The sequence below is a fragment of the Ochotona curzoniae genome, unplaced genomic scaffold (assembly GCF_017591425.1).
Source record: "Ochotona curzoniae isolate NIBS_2020 unplaced genomic scaffold, NIBS_Ocur_1.0 contig_1014, whole genome shotgun sequence".
NCBI lineage: Eukaryota > Metazoa > Chordata > Mammalia > Lagomorpha > Ochotonidae > Ochotona > Ochotona curzoniae.
In genome coordinates this window covers 23,555,403-23,571,244 of record NW_024464920.1, presented here as the reverse complement: position 1 = coordinate 23,571,244, position 15,842 = coordinate 23,555,403, and the positions used below count along the sequence as shown (strand labels likewise).

General features: G+C 41.5%; 1 protein-coding gene across 1 annotated transcript in view; it reads right to left on the bottom strand.

The window, feature by feature from the left end:
• OSBPL8 (oxysterol binding protein like 8) overlaps nucleotides 1-12,668 on the bottom strand; it is a 150,175-nt gene extending 137,507 nt beyond the window's left edge. Inside the window, exon 1 of the mRNA XM_040981311.1 lies at nucleotides 12,241-12,668. The gene's annotated coding sequence lies outside the window, so the exon portion shown is untranslated. The remainder of the gene's footprint in view (nucleotides 1-12,240) is intronic.
• Between the last annotated feature and the right edge of the window lie 3,174 nt (nucleotides 12,669-15,842).

Sequence of the window (15,842 nt, the reverse complement as noted above, 5' to 3'; positions counted from 1 at the left end):
ACCAGGAAATAAGAAATGAACCACAAACAACAACAAAAAAAGATTTAGAGTTTTAAGGCTAACACACATCAAGACACAAACAAGAAATGAGATTAACACTGTGACATCTGCCACCTGTAATGCAGGCATCTCATATGGGTATCAGTGGAGTCACAATTGCCCTACTTTCAATCCAGCTCCCTGCTAATGTGCCCAGGAAAGCAGCAGGAGACCACCATAAGGTCCTGGCTTCTGGCTTCAGACCAACCCAGATCCAATCATTGCAGCTATTTAGAAAGTGGACCAAAAGACAGAAGATCCTCTCTCATCCTCCCTGACTCTTTCTCTCTGTAACTCTGCCTTTCCAATGAATAAATACACCTTTTAAAAAAAGTCAGAAAAATATTTTTTAAAAGAATAAATATAATTATCTCTCTAGTTACTCTGTGTACCTCACTGAATTAAACAGTTCATACAGAAAGAATAAAACCATAAGATAAAAAATTAAAACTGACAACAAGAATAGAGAAGCAATTACGTTTCTGCAAGATGGAAGTAAGTACAAGGGGCCAGTAAAGTGCTACAGAAACTTTTCTGCCCTTTGGTGCTGGCATCCCATGTGGGCACCAAATTGTGTTCCGGCTGCTTCACTTTCCATCCAGTTCCTCCCTACTCATGTCCTGAGAAAGGAGCAGAGGATGGTCCAAGATCTTGGGTTCCTGGCCCACATGAACGACCCAGGGGAAGCTCATGGCTGCAGACTTGAGATTAGCTCAGCTCTGGCCATTGCAGTCATTTAGGGATGAACCAATGACTGAAGCTCTCTCTCTGTAAAACCTAACTTTCAAAATAAAAGTAATAAGCCATTTAAAAATAGAATAGAAACTGATGAAAATAATATGAGAGAAATGCCAGAGTCTCAGTATATTTTCTTTAAGTGATAGAGAAAGAACTTGAATCAACATGACTCAGAGGACCTCAGACAGGTGTGATTGCAAAGTAAATGACATGCAGAGGGAGAGGGTAAAATAAACAGTAGGGCTAAAAATAGCAGAAGTATAAACTGACTAGTCTATAAAAGACACAACTATATTTCCTATCCCACATCTATATGTAATATCTTAACAACTAACATTTACACCCATATTTAAATTTTAAAATACCAGATTTTTCCCTAGAGAAAGAAAATGTCTAATGAAAGTTTAGTGGGGATCCTAGAGCAGAATAAATTCTTCTAATCTGGCATTTCAAAGGCCTCCAATCCACAGCTAGTTTCCTTCTCTCTCACCCTAAAACAATGCTTGCTAAGGGACAGACATGACTCTCTAGTGCCCTGACTCCGATGGGCTCTGTCTAGGATGCCCACTCAAAGGCAAAACCTACTATGTAAAACAATGAAGATAGGATGGCAGAGGGGAGTAGACAGACTAAAAACCGAGATCTTCCCTAACAAGGGAGACAAAAAAGAACCACACACACACACATACACGAGGAGAGAAAAGGGAGATAACAGAGAAGATACAACATATCTTCTTCTCATATTATTACAACATAAGGACAGGAGGAAGAACCAACAGACAGACAAAGCAAAAAAGATTAAGAAAATACATTGATTACTATCTGTGGAATCAACCCAAAAGCTAAAGGAAAGGGACCAGCGCGGTGGCACAGTGGTTAAGGTCCTCACCTTGCACGCCCGGGATCCCATATGGGCGCCGGTTCTATCCCAGCAGCCCCGCTTCCCTTCCAGCTCCCTGCCTGTGGCCTGGGAAAGCAGTCGAGGACAGCCCAAAGCTTTGGGACCCTGCACCCGAGTGGGAGACCCGGAAGAGGCTCCTGGCTTCGGACCGGCATAGTATCGGCCATTGCGCTCATTTGGGGAGTGAATCATCGGACGGAAGATCTTCCTCTCTGTCTCTCCTCCTCTCTGTATATCTGCCTTTCCAATACAAATAAAATAAATCTTAAAAAAAAAAAAAACTAAAGGAAAAAACATTCCCTGAACACAAAGCAGAGCATCAAAAAATATGAGTAACAACAAGGAGGATAAATCCAAGAGAGAAAGTATCTGCCTGCCTAAGAAAAATGACATAATATACATAATATAGGAGATTTTTCCCAGAGCTAGAAAAACAATCTGATTCATACTTTACAGAGCAAGTCAAACAAATAAACCAAAACCTCATTATGACGTCAACAGGAAGAAAAAGAGAAAATTTTCAATGTTTTTAGGCTAAAAAAAAAAAAAACCTCATCTTAAGACTGACATATGACTTCACATCAGTATTTCTAGATACTAGCAGACAATGGAGCAATGCTTTCAGAGTTCTACAGGAAAATATTTTTGTAACTAATAGTATTATATACAGCCAGTCTATCAGCCAAATGTGAAACTAGAATGTAGACTATAAGGACTCAAAAATTCTATCTCTCATATAGTTTTTAAAGAAGTTTCTTACAAATGTGCATTCCAACAAAAAGATTAAGTAGAAAGATACATTATAAGATATGCCCCATTTTAAGAATATAACGTGAGAAAGTTACAGGAAGAAACCTAAAAGCTAACTAGTCTGAATTAAAGCAGGGCTACAGCCAACTCCAAATAAAACAAAGAACACAGAACAATAGGTAGAATGCCAGGGAATACAGAATGATGGGAGGTGGGATGGAGTACAGGGATTATGGAAGACTATGATAGAAGCATATAGTATGAGAAAAGGAAGCAACCAGAAGCAACAGGATAAACAGATGCACTTAGCCAATTTTTTTAATTGAATGGTCAAATTTTGTACATATCCAAAATGTTTCTAATTGAATAGTCAATAGATGAAATAAATAAAATCCTCCTGAACTTCATATTATCAACAGTTTTCTTTTAATGGCCCAGGTACTACTTTACAGAATCTATAAATGAAGGAATCAACCTAACCAGCACTAAACAGTGCTTACAAAGTCACAATATTAACACTCTTCATCCATTTTCAGCACTTAGATAGATGCACCAATGAAAAATGTATAGGTGGGACCTGCATAGTAGCATAATGGTTAAAGTCCTCGCCTTGCACGCACCAGGATCCCATATGGGCGCTAGTTCTAATCCCAGCGGCCCTGCTTCCCATCCAGCTCCCTGCCTGTGGCCTGGGAAAGCCTTGGGACCCTGCCCCCCACATGGGAGACCCAGAAGAGCTCCTGGCTCCTGGCTTCAGATCAGCTAAGCTCCAGCCATTGCGCTAACTTGGGGAGTGAACCATCGGACAAAAGATCTTCCTCTCTGTCTCTCCTCGTCTCAGTCTATCCGCCTTTCCAATAAAAATTAATCTTAAAAAAAAAAGAAAAATGTATAGGTAATAAAATACATATTCATTTATTTAGAAGAAAAAGACAAAAATAGAAAACTAGTCTAAGGTTGATAACAGAAGTGTGGCTCAACGTTCAATAGAAACCAGGGTGTTTTAGAAAAATAACATAACTTCCTGTACTGCATAAACAATAAAAATTTACCAGATTTATATAAACAAACACCCTGAAGAATCCCATCCACCCCTCACAGGGAAGAAAAAGTTTTTTAATTAAAGACAATATTTTCTTTCAGTTTAAAATAATCTATTAAAGACCTTTGAGGGAAACCTTGCCCCTCAGGATATGTGGCAATGTCTTGAGACATTTTTCTCTGCATCACAGGAGAGGGATTAGTGGCATCAGTGTGGGGATGGCAGGGATGTTAACACACAATCTAAAATACATAAGATCTCACAACAAACAATTATCCAGCCCAAAATAATTATAGTGCTAACTTGAAAACCTCTACTTTAAACAATTCTTCAGACTCTTACAGTTCCTCTGGAAATCATTCTTTTGATAATTATTGGGCTCAAGAGAAAGATTTTATTGTTAAAAAAGAAGAAGAAAAGTTTCATGGGCGAGGGAAACATTATGATTAGTCTGATATTGACCCTTCCTCTGGCTCTTCACAGGGCACTGAGGTTTGGCCCTGATCCTCGGGGAGTCCATGGCATAGCCCAATCAATATGTTAAGACAGCATCCAGTAGATCTCCACAGCTTACACCACACACATCACTTCCTGTTGGTTCAGATATTCTGAAAGCCTCAATCACCTACTCTACCTAGACCATTTCTTATATTTAACACTAGCTGCTTAACAAATAAAATAATATTTTTAATAGCATCATACAATTAAAATTACAATCATGTGGTGTTCCCATTTGGTACACAATTTATTTCACATGGTAAGTGATCCAAACTTATAATTCTGCCACTTCTTAAGAAACTGAGCTTATTCATCTGGCCTTTGGATTGGAAAAGAAAAACTAAATAAATACCACTTTTCTACCATGTTGTGACGACACAAATTCTCTGTTCACATTCTTCTGTGTGACTACACAGGGCCATCATTGTGGTGTGGCAGGTTGGGCCACCAACCGTGACACCCGCATCCCATTTGGGTGCCGGTTCAAGACCAAGCTGCTCCACTTCTGATCTAGCTCCCTGATAACTTACCTGGGAAAGCAGCAGATGATGGCCAGGGTACATGATTTTAAGATTTCTGGATGGGTATGGGCCTTGTGTGTAAGAAACTGTGTAATCTGATAAACTACTCCTTTAATAAGCATTCAGCAGTGAAAAAACAATTTAATTTATGAGGATATTTCAATTATGCAGATTGATATGCCACAAATACAATATTTAAATATCACATAAAAAACACCCAAACCAATTCTTTCCTTAAGTCTAATTTTTTAGAAACTATTGGTTATAAGAAGTCAACTAAAAATGCTGTAACTATATTCTTCTATTTCTAATTAGTCTAAAATCCCCCAGTGAAAAAGTGGCAACTGAATGAACAATAAAGTGAGTATTTAGCTTACTTCAAGTATCTTAAAGATATTAAAATTAATGTCAAGTACTCAAGGACCTTAAAAAATTCACGGAAGATGGACCTAAATCACAAATCTAAAAGTTCAAACATTTCTCAGCAGAAGCTCTATCATGTTTAAGACACTTTGATAAATAGTGAAATTAGTAACTTCATAAAAAAACTGAGAGCGCCTTGGAATTGAACATTTTCAGTGGAGAAATGTTTCTTACCCTTATTAACCAAAATCAGTGCCTTCTAAAAAAAAAAAAAAGAAAAAGAAAATGTTTTTAAGTCAAATTACGACCATTAGGTGGATGCCTAATGATTTCCCATCAGAACCCTTGCAAAACTGTCCTTATTTGATCAGAGAAATCAGCAATACTACCATAATAAATAAGGACTCTCTCTCATGAAGCATTCCTAAGCCCTCTTCTGCTAAAGCTGTAGTTATATTTCCCAAAACACTCTCGAAATAGGCCGACGTGTGTTTTGGTCCTTCTAGACAGTCAACAAGCAACATGCCTGGAGTATCCAAAAAACTGCTGCCATGAGCTTTGCTTTGACTAGCTCACTTCCATCTCATGACAGTCATTGTTTTCTCTCAGAATTGCACTGGAAAAGCCATAGCTCATCTTGCATCACGGTTTTTTGAAGGAATGCTTCAACATCTTCATCTCACTTGTTTAAAAGCCCTTGAAAGCTCTGTTCTTGTCTGCAGCTGATCTAGAAGCAACAGAACACTTGCTCCACTTCAGTTTTTCAGTAGGAACTGTGCAAGCCCAATCAGCTGAGCTATCTACCATGCTGGCTACTGTTTCTGCTATTGATTATCATTCCTCTTCCACTAGCGCACCAGTAGGATTAAACCGTTCCTTACAAACTGATGCGAATGGGCCTGCTGCCATGAGCTTCAACTTGAACATGGTCTCTTTCCTTCTAAAATAACTTACCCATTCGTAAACTACAGATTTCTTTTAGCATTCTGTCCCCATAAATTTCTGGAAAGCACCAATGATCTCACCACTTTTCCACCCACACTTCACCATAAATTTGATGTTTGTTCTGGCTTTAATTTTAGCAGAATTCATATTGCTCTGATAGACACATTTAAGCTGATGTCTTAACCTTCTCAGAGCCTTAAAGTGTATCCTGTTCAGAAATGCCATAACAAGTACAAATTTATCCTGGTGCAAAAAACTCTTAAAATCCATGCACAGTTTTCTCATAATATACATTTTCATTAAACTTTGTGAAAGCGCTGCATGCAAATAATTTTTTAAATTGAGGCTATATCACACTTAACAGAAAGATTATTTCTATCAAATCACACAGTCAAAACAACTAACAAAGATAATAAGGTCAAGATCTGTCACAAACAGCAACACAAGCAAACCACAGAGGCGGTCTAACAGTGGTTAAATGCACAGGCTTCAATGCCAAAGGAGGCTTACCCCAGGCTCAATCCTATTGCCAGGATTGAGTCCACCTCCGACTAGGCAGCCTCTGTGTCTCAGGGTTAATTTACATCCTGGCTGCATTACACTGTTACTTTTTCTACCAGCACCTGTGGCTTAAAATGGAGAAGAAAATGGCCTGACCTCAAGAGTTATTGTGAAGACTGAATATGAAGATGTGCCTCAAACACTTTTACAGTAATGCTTCATGTATGTTTAGCAATCAACACACTGCTTATTATTAAGATGATCAAGCAATCCTACTTATACACATTCAAAAGTTATAACAGCACTAAATCCATCAAATTTGCAACACTTTCCTTATTAGATTTATTTTATTGGAATGTCAGATATACAGAGGAGGAGAGACAAAAAGGAAGATCTTCCATCAATTGATTCACTCCCCAAGTAGCTGCAATGGCTGGAGCTGAGCCAATCCAAACCCAGGAGCCTGGAGCTTCTTCCAGGTCTCCCACTCGGGTTCAGGGTCCCAAGCCTTTGGGCCTTTCTCGACTACTTTCCCAGGCCACAAGCAGGGAGCTGGATGGTAAGCGGGGCTGCCGGGATATGAACCAGTGACCATATAAGATCCCAGCGCGGGATCCTATACGGTGAGGACTTCAGTCGCTAAGTTACTGCGCTGGGCTCAAATTTGCAACAACCTTTATCTGGAAAGAGAGCCTTCAATTTCTAAAACCTTTCTTTTTTCTTTTTGTTTTCTTTGTGAATATGCAAGATGACAATTGGCTATTTCTTTAGATTCGAGAGTAATCTTGCTCTTTTTACAATACCCATCAAACACATTATACCAAGAACAGAATGCTCCATGGATCATGAACACAACAAATAGTTCACAATGTATAATGAGATTTGGAGATTCAGAGAACAAATAGCTGCTGGAGCAAAAAGCTTAGATAAGAAATGATGCAAAAGTCTGTTATTCTGCTCAAAAAATACTGAATTCTATAACAAAACGCAAAAGGCAGAAATCTTCCTAACAATCACTAAGACAAAAAGAGGATGTTTTCTGGTAATTAATTGTTGAAAAAAAAAATAGATGTATGAGCAGAATAAGCAGTTACAATTTCTACAGAAACGAATTCTGTAGGGAACAAAAGCCTAAAGATTCAGATTTGTAGCTAAATGTAAAGGCACTTACAAAAGTTCATAAGAAATGGAATCTTGGGCCCGGCGGCGTGACCTAGCGACTAAAGTCCTCGCCTTGAATATACCAGGATTCCCATATGTGCGCCAGTTCTAATCCCAGCAGCTCCACTTCCCATCCAGTTCTCTGCTTGTGGCCTGGGAAAGCAGTAGAGGATGGCCCAAAGCCCTGGGACCCTGCACCCACGTGAAAGACCTGGAGAAGGTTCCTGGCTCCAATATTCAGATTGGCATAGCACTGGCCATTGTGGTCACTTGGGGAGTGAATCAATGGATGGAAGATCTTCCTCTGTCTCTCCTCCTCTCTGTATATCTGCCTTTCCAATAAAACTAAGTAAATCTTAAAATAAAAAAAAAACAAAAAAGAAAAGAAAAAGAAATGGAATCTTAAAATAAATGCAGGAGCTAACATCTGACACAGAGATTAAAGAAAGCTTGGGATTTCCACATGCCATTTGCAAGTACTAATGCAAGCCCTGTGAGGCAGCAGGTGACAGGTCCCGACACCCATGTGGAAGACTAAGACTGCATTTTGCTGGGGTCTCTACTGGGCCAACTGCTGGAAACTGAAGCTCAGCTATGTTTCTCTGAGCTCCTTTCAAATAAAATGGGATGGCCCACCACAGTAATCTAATAGCTAAAGTCCTAGCCTTGCATGTGCTGGGATCCCATGTGGGTACTGGTTCCTATCTTAGTTACTCCATTTCCCAACCAGCTCCTTGCTTATAGCCTAGGAAAGCAGCCAAGCATGGCCCAAAGTCTTGGAATTCTGCACCTGAATGGGAGACCTGGAAGAAGCTCCTAGCTCCTGGCTTTGGGTCAACTCTGGCCATTGAGGTCACCTGGGGAGTGAACCAGTAGACTGAAGATCTTTCCGTCTCTCCTTCTCTCTGTAAATCTGACTGTCCAGGCCTGGCACAGTAGGCTAGTGCCTAAAATCCTTGCCACATGGGTGCCCGTTCATGTTCCGTCTACCCTGCCTCCCATGCAGCTCCTTGCTTGTGGCCTGGGAAAGCAGTCGAGAACAGCCCAAAGCCTTGGCACTCTGCACCTACAGGGGAGGCCCAGAAGAGGTTCCAGGTTCCTGGCTTCAGATCAGTTCAGCTCTGGCCATTGTGGCCACTTCGGGAGTGAATCAGCAGACTGAAAATCTTCCTCTCTGTCTCTCCTCCTATCTCTATATATCTGACTTTGCAATAAAAACAAATAATTTTAAAAATAAAATGGGAGTGGGGGTCAGCTGATTCTGGTTAAATGTTTTCTGAAATCCATGTATACTTTTTTAAATAATATGTATTTCCCATGAATTGTTTGAAAACCCTTTCTATGTTCCTTCCTTAGAACCTTAAAAAGTGAAGGAGCTAGCATTCCTTGAGGTAAATGTGATTTAACATAATACAATAAATCACATTTCTATCAGAAAGCAGTATGCTTGACTAAAAGAGAATGATTCATCTAAAACTTTGATATATTTTTAAAACCAAAGCCAATTAGATGGACCAAGAAAATATTTAAATTTATGGGAAATAAATCAAAATTCCATTTTAAGATCTAAAGAGAAAGACTTAAATAACTTTGCCTTTGTTGATGTCCTCCTATATGTTAGATATTGGATAGGGATTTCATACACCACTACACAATGTATGAGAGAAAAGGATTATTATCCTTTCAAAAACAAGAAAACTAAGGCACATTTGCTTGCCCAAAAACACACTGTACAGATGCAAACGAAACTCAAAATTGTCAGAGCACCCCCAGTTCCAATACTATTATCAACTATAGTATGTCAATTTCAAAACCCAAATACTCTAAATCTTAGCTTTTGTAAAGTATGCCAATCTTTTAATCTAAGGAGAGATAAAGTTATGATAGGAAAAAACAATTTTTTGTAATTTTATCCAAAAAAGATTTACTGTGCTTAATCTGAAAAACTCTCAGTCAATGCCTTTGGTTGTGCTGTGCATAGCCTTAAATGTCAGTTTAGTTTAAGAAAGTTTACACCAAGACTTAACACAGGAATCACCTGTCCCAAAAAACGTTTCCACATTAAATGACCTGTTTCCCTTCTCCTAACCTAAGGTCCTCCCTTTATCACCTCATTAATTACACCAGGTTAGGACCACATTATCACAGCCATTTTTGTATTCTCCAGTCATATCCGGAGCTACATTTTTTTCTTTCCGTAATTACTAAGTATCTGGAAATTCAATGGTGAGCAAAACAGATAAGCTACCTCCCATGAGAGACCTCGCGCTGTCTGAAATTTTAGTAAAGGTAAAAATAATACAGCCTAAGAATATGATGTTCCAAACCAAGGATTTCTTCCCTACATGATCCTTGAAAAAAATCACTACTCTCCTTTCCAAACTTGTTAACATTTTTCAGAGAAAAATTCCTTATATCACGCCTTCCAGATAAGACCTTCAACAGCATGCCTTGGTGAAGGCGCAGGGTCAAGTGAGGGCCATACAAGGAAGACAGACCCCAAACCTTCCAGGGGATCCCCACACACTGCCATGAAATCTGCCACATAACAGTTGTCCACATATCTCTTCCTGTTCCCCATCCACAAAGAAACAATATGTACAGCATGTACTTGGCCACAATTACTCCAATCAAGCACCTATTCATCTCACACCCAGCCACTTATAATGAGTCCTCAGAGGCCTTTTTATTCACATTGTATTTGTAGGTCATATTCATAAGAATAAAAGATGGTCTGTCTTCCGCTTTTGAACTACCTGATTGTCCAAGATGAATTTCTATAAATTTTGCAAAAATTAATATTACATGTATGACAATGTAATGCTTCAGGGATTTAGATAAAAACTTTCCAATACTTAAAAGCTACATCAAACTATCTCAATACTTAATGGTTAGTTTCAATTCAAGTAACTTAGTCTTGAAAAACTTTATAAATCAAATCAAGTTGAAACAACCTAAGAATATTCACTGATTAAAATACTGGAATTTTCCTTTTGAAGGAGAGATCCTTTCATAACGCATACTACTATATAAATCAGTAGTTGTAGCACTTTTCTTAAACTAAAACATAACTTAATTATCCCTATTTGTATATTGATCTGCACATCACACACCTTAAAGATGTCTATTTTAAAATAAATAAATACTGCACTGCCAAATGTGTAATTAGTGACATGAACCTATGAAGACATATTTGCCTCTAAGATGTGCCCACAGCCTAACTGAAAAAATACCACAGCAACTTGCCACAGGTCAGACATTCAGTAACAATTGCCATTCACCAAAAGAAACTACCACCATTTTTTAATTAAACAAGCATCTCTAAAAGCACCTGTGTTGAGCACGCTGGCTCAAACGGTTCACGTGGAATTTGACCACAACAACTTAATCTCCATAATTAAAGACCTAAAAGGTAGCTCTTACATTTCATCTACTTCCTTCTCAACACTTTGAACTGGCACATTGTAATCAGCCCAGACACAGTTCCTATCAAAAACAAACAAAAAAATAGGACTAACAAATATTTGCAATTAATTGTGCTTTTAATAGAGGACATCTTAATTGCATGCTCTCACCCTCCATTCTCCAGCCTGTTTTGTAAAAGTAGCATGACCTTAATAACCGCACAACATAACAGGTTCTGATCCTTGTCTCTCAACACGACCAACTTTAGATGAAGCCTTACGTGGTGCAAAAACATAACAAGCAATTCATGCACGTGCCTCCAAATGTTTGCTCTTTCGGGAATATTAAGAGGAAGAAACAAATTATTTTAAAACAGCCTTTGAAAAAATCTGAATACAAGCAACTTGGGCTAAGTTTCACAGGAAGTTAATTTTAAAAACTGTAATCATTTAAAAAAACAAAGCAAAACAAAGCTGCCGCACAAGCAGAACACTACTGAGACGTCACTGAAGTCTTCCAGTGGCCAAAAGGCAAAATCTTCATTAACTGATTCACTGGAAACAAATGTGCTTAAGTCAGAAAGTCTTCCTATCGCTTTTACTAGGAGCCCAAGTTACCTTTGATTCCTGACAACAATTAGATAAGATGAAATTAGGTTATTATGTTCTGCGAAGCAGATGCCTCTCGCGAAGAGAGTTAAATGACTTTTGTGAATGGAAAAATCTATAGTGTTGCTTCCACTCAGCCGCTCAATGAAACAAAAGCACGTTCCGTGTGAGGCTCCTTGTTACGTGATCCCAAGTCTGGAGAAAGGGCTCCGAAGCAGACACTACCACAAGTCCGGCCGACTTGGCCTTCCCTCCCGCGTTCCCCCGCTGAGGTTCAGAGGAACACCACCCTGTCAACGGGCTCTGCAAGGGCGGGTGCGGTCTGCGGTGAGCGGCACAGCCTCCTCCGGGGCTGTCACAGGAAAACGGGAGCCTCGCCTCCTCCGCGCGGGGGGCTTCCGGCGAGACCCCCGCCGGCCGCCCGGTCAGACTTGGCCCCCGGGGGTGAGGGGGCCGGCGCTGCCAGCGGTCGGGAGGCTCGCACCGCCCCCCAGCCCACCCCGGCTCCCCCCCACAGCCGCGGCTCCGGAGGGCTGCAGACGCACCTTCCGTGGGCCCCAGAGCACTCCACCTCCGCCAGCCTTTCCAATCCCAGACTCAAAAAGGGGACAAAGGAGCCAAAGCGGAACTCCTCGGCGCGGGGAGACCGGGAGCCCCCGTCAGCTCCGGCTCAGATCAAGGGAGGGGGGGCGGCCAGAGGAGCGCAGCTGCCTGGACGGGTGCCGGACCTGCCGCCCCCCAATACTAGGGAATTGGCGCGATACTCACCGAGGCGGAGCCCTTGGAGAGGCGGGACACAGACAGCCGGTTCCTCGGTGGTGGTCGGGGCGGCGCCGGGGTCCGAGCCTCTGCACGCGAACGGTGGGACCACCCCCCAACTTCTCTCGGCCTCGGCGACCGGCGGTAGCTGGGGGCACGCGAGCCCAGCCCGAGGGCGCTGTCTAGCTGGCGCGGAGGCGCTGCCCGCCAGGAGGGCGGGAACTCCGGCCCCGCTGTCCTCGGGCCAGGGCGGGGCCCCCACCGTCCCTCCGTCCGCCCGCTGTCGGCGGCAGCTCCTGCCGAGGCTGGAACCAATGCTTCAGCCCCTCGGGCTGCCGCTACCACCGCCGCCCAGCCCGGAGCGCGTCGCGGCCTAATGTTGTCATCGGCCGCGTCGCCGCCTTTCTGGGCACCCGGGGCCGCCACGATCCTTCACATTCTAGCGCCCGCCCCCTCGCGGCCCCGCCCCCGGCCGCGGCCACACCCCCTTCCCGTCACGTGACTGCGCGCGGGGGCGGCGGCCGCGTTGCCTGGCTTGTGGGGCAGGCGCTGGGGGCGCCCGCATCTGTCAGCGTGCTCCAGGTGTCAGGGCTGCCAGTGCAGCCCCCCGTGGAAGCGCGACCCCATCATCCTTTGCCCCGCGCCTGCTCACCTGTGAAGGCGACCGGGTCCCTTCCTAACTTGAAGAGACGTGGCACGGTAGTGATCCGGCCTCGCTCAAGACCCCCCACTCCGAGGCCTCCGAGGCCTTGAACCTCAGGAAAGTTTTAGCCAAATAAAGGAGGAAAATTTTGAAAATGCGGCGTGGTATTATATTAAGTCTGACTTGAAAATTAGCCTGTAACTACGTGTTCCTATTTCTAGTAGCACGTTAACTGTGGCATTGAATTGATTGTTTTCCTCTGGAAAGGATTTTATTTTTAAGGAAACTGGTGTATTTCAGTCGCACTGAGAATGAAAATAGCCTAGCAAACTTATTTTCGGTTCATGTCGTGTTCGGCATCCTGCGTGCCAGTTTTACAGTCATTAAGTTTTACAGGGTGGTGGATTGGTGCAAGTGTAAACACATTCACAGGAATTTGGCCTTAAGCTTTTAAAAATAAACCCAATTCTTGATTTGGACTTTACTTTTTATCGTACTTTTTTTTTTTTTTGGACCTCTTGATTCGAGGCACCCTCCCTCTCACCTCTTGGAGGAAAGACAAAATGTTAGTCCCCAAAAGAGGTGAAGTAAGAATGTAGGAAAAAGGCAAATACAAGAGCAGAAAAATCTTACCTAAACTCTGCTAACAAGACATAGGAGAAAGCGTTATGTAATAAACTCGGGTCCTAACTCATTTTCCTTTCCAGCCTAGCATTAATAAATTGTTTTTTCCTTAAAAAAAATTCTCATGTCCATACATCCACTTGACAGTCAGATGGTGTTCTGATCCAGCTGTATACTTTCAAGTGAATAAGCAGTAAAATTTGGCCTGTGTAATCCTTAGTCTTAATACATTTTAGAGAAGTGCTAAAAGGTCATAGAGTCCAAGATTCTTTGTTACCCAAGAAAGAAAAAGAAATGCTGCCAATTAAATCATTAGATACTGCGGTCTTTAACTCACCCTGCATTCAGTTATTACGTGAAAGACAATGAGACTGAGCCTAGGGGATGTTGCAATGAACTGGTGCTCCAAAGAGGAAAAAATTCTAATCAAGGTCTGTTTTGTAGTCTGACTATATGATTGTTGTTTTTTGTTTTTGTTTTTTCAGATAAACTTGAGCGAAGTTTATTATTCTGTAACCATTTCAGCAAACCTAGTACCTTTGGCATTTGTCGCAGATTGAAATCTGTCTCCGATTTTGAAGAGAAATGATTCTCAAATTGTGATTCAAGAATCAATTTGGTTTTTATGCTGAGATGGGTTAAAACAAAATATGAAAGCGTGCACAGTATCTAGTAAGGGCAAAGATTACTTTATAAGATTTTTTTTTTAAGCCTGATATACAGAGAGGAGGAGAGACAGATGATTCATTCCCCAAGTGGCCACAACAGCTGGAGCTGAGCCTATCCAAAGCCAAGAGCCTGGAGTCTCTTCTGGGTCTCCCACATGGTTGTAGCATCCCAAGGCTTTGGGCTGTCCTTGACTGCCTTCCCAAGCCACATGCAGGAAGCTGGAAGGGAAGCCCGGCCACCAGGATTAGAACTGTTGCCCGTACAGGATCCTGGTGCATGCAAAGTGAGGAAGGTAGCTGCTAGGCTATTGTACTGGGCCCTAAAGATTGCTACATAAATCTTTTGTTCTTACACTGTATTTAATAGGATTTGCAATCAAGTTGGTTTCAAAAGAATGTTTCTAGAGTGTTGATAACATGCAAAATATACCATCTGGACTCTCTTTCCCTGGTATTTTTCCTTTACTTTGGGAAATTTGCCTTTATTTTTAGGAATTGAGGCTAAAGATTAGAAAAAGGAGGCAGATTGTCTTGCCTTAATCCTCTCCTGCCTCACCACCAATTTCTTAAAGTGAGTTTTGAAAAATTGATCATTTGTTAGAGTGAAAAGTAATGTACTAGAAAGCCAAGGCCTATTTTCCATGCTTACCTAATTAATATATGACTAGATAAATTACTGTCTGCATTTCAAGCTCTGGTAAAGAAGGGAGTTGTGCTACCTGCTATTTAACCAATGATTCTCAGAACCTTTTTATTGCAGAGATAACATTCACACTTGAAACAAAGTCATGATATACCAAGGATTACCCAAATTACTAACAAACTAGGTATGACTCTTTTCAATTCCTCTCAAAAAATAAACACAAAGGGGCCCAGCTCCGTGGCCTAGCAGCTAGTCATCGCCTTAAACATACCAGGATCCCATATGGCCACAGGTTCTAATCCCAGCAGCTCCACTTCCCATCCAGCTCCCTGCTTGTGGCCTGGGAAAGCAGTCGAGGACCGCCCAAAGCCTTGGGCCCCTGCACCCATGTGGGAGACCCGGAGATAGGTTCCTGGCTCCTTGCTCCAGATCGGCACAGCACTGGCCGTTGTAGCCACTTGGGGAGTGAACCATCAGACAGAAAAATCTTCCTCTCTGTCTCTCCTCCTCCTCTCTGTATATCTGCCTTTCAAACAAAAATAAATAAATCTTAAAAAAAAAAAACACAAAGCAGAATGTAACTAAGTGTAAGTAAAGATATTACTGGAAAGTATGTCTTTTTTCATAATCTTCTAAACTGTAATTACTTGTCATGAATTATGAATGATTCTAACAAACCTCAATATTGCAACACAATAATGTATCAATACACTATCATTGAAAGACCCTTCTTTCAGGTCCTTTCATTCCTAAGATACTGATTCCAAAAAAGCGTCATTCCATCTAGCATTTTCAATGTTGTGACAATATCAACTGCAACTGTAATAGGTGATCTAGTACTTTAATTGAAAAGCATTTAATAACTTTTATTTCCTATGTTAAAACACTTCACAGGGCATGTGTTTGGCTCAGGGATTATGACACTGCATTCCATATCTGAATTGCCTGGATTTGACTCCCAGCTCTGCTCCCAATTCCAGCTTCTTGCTAAAAGTGCAAATGATGGGTCATGTATTTGGATCCCTACCATGTA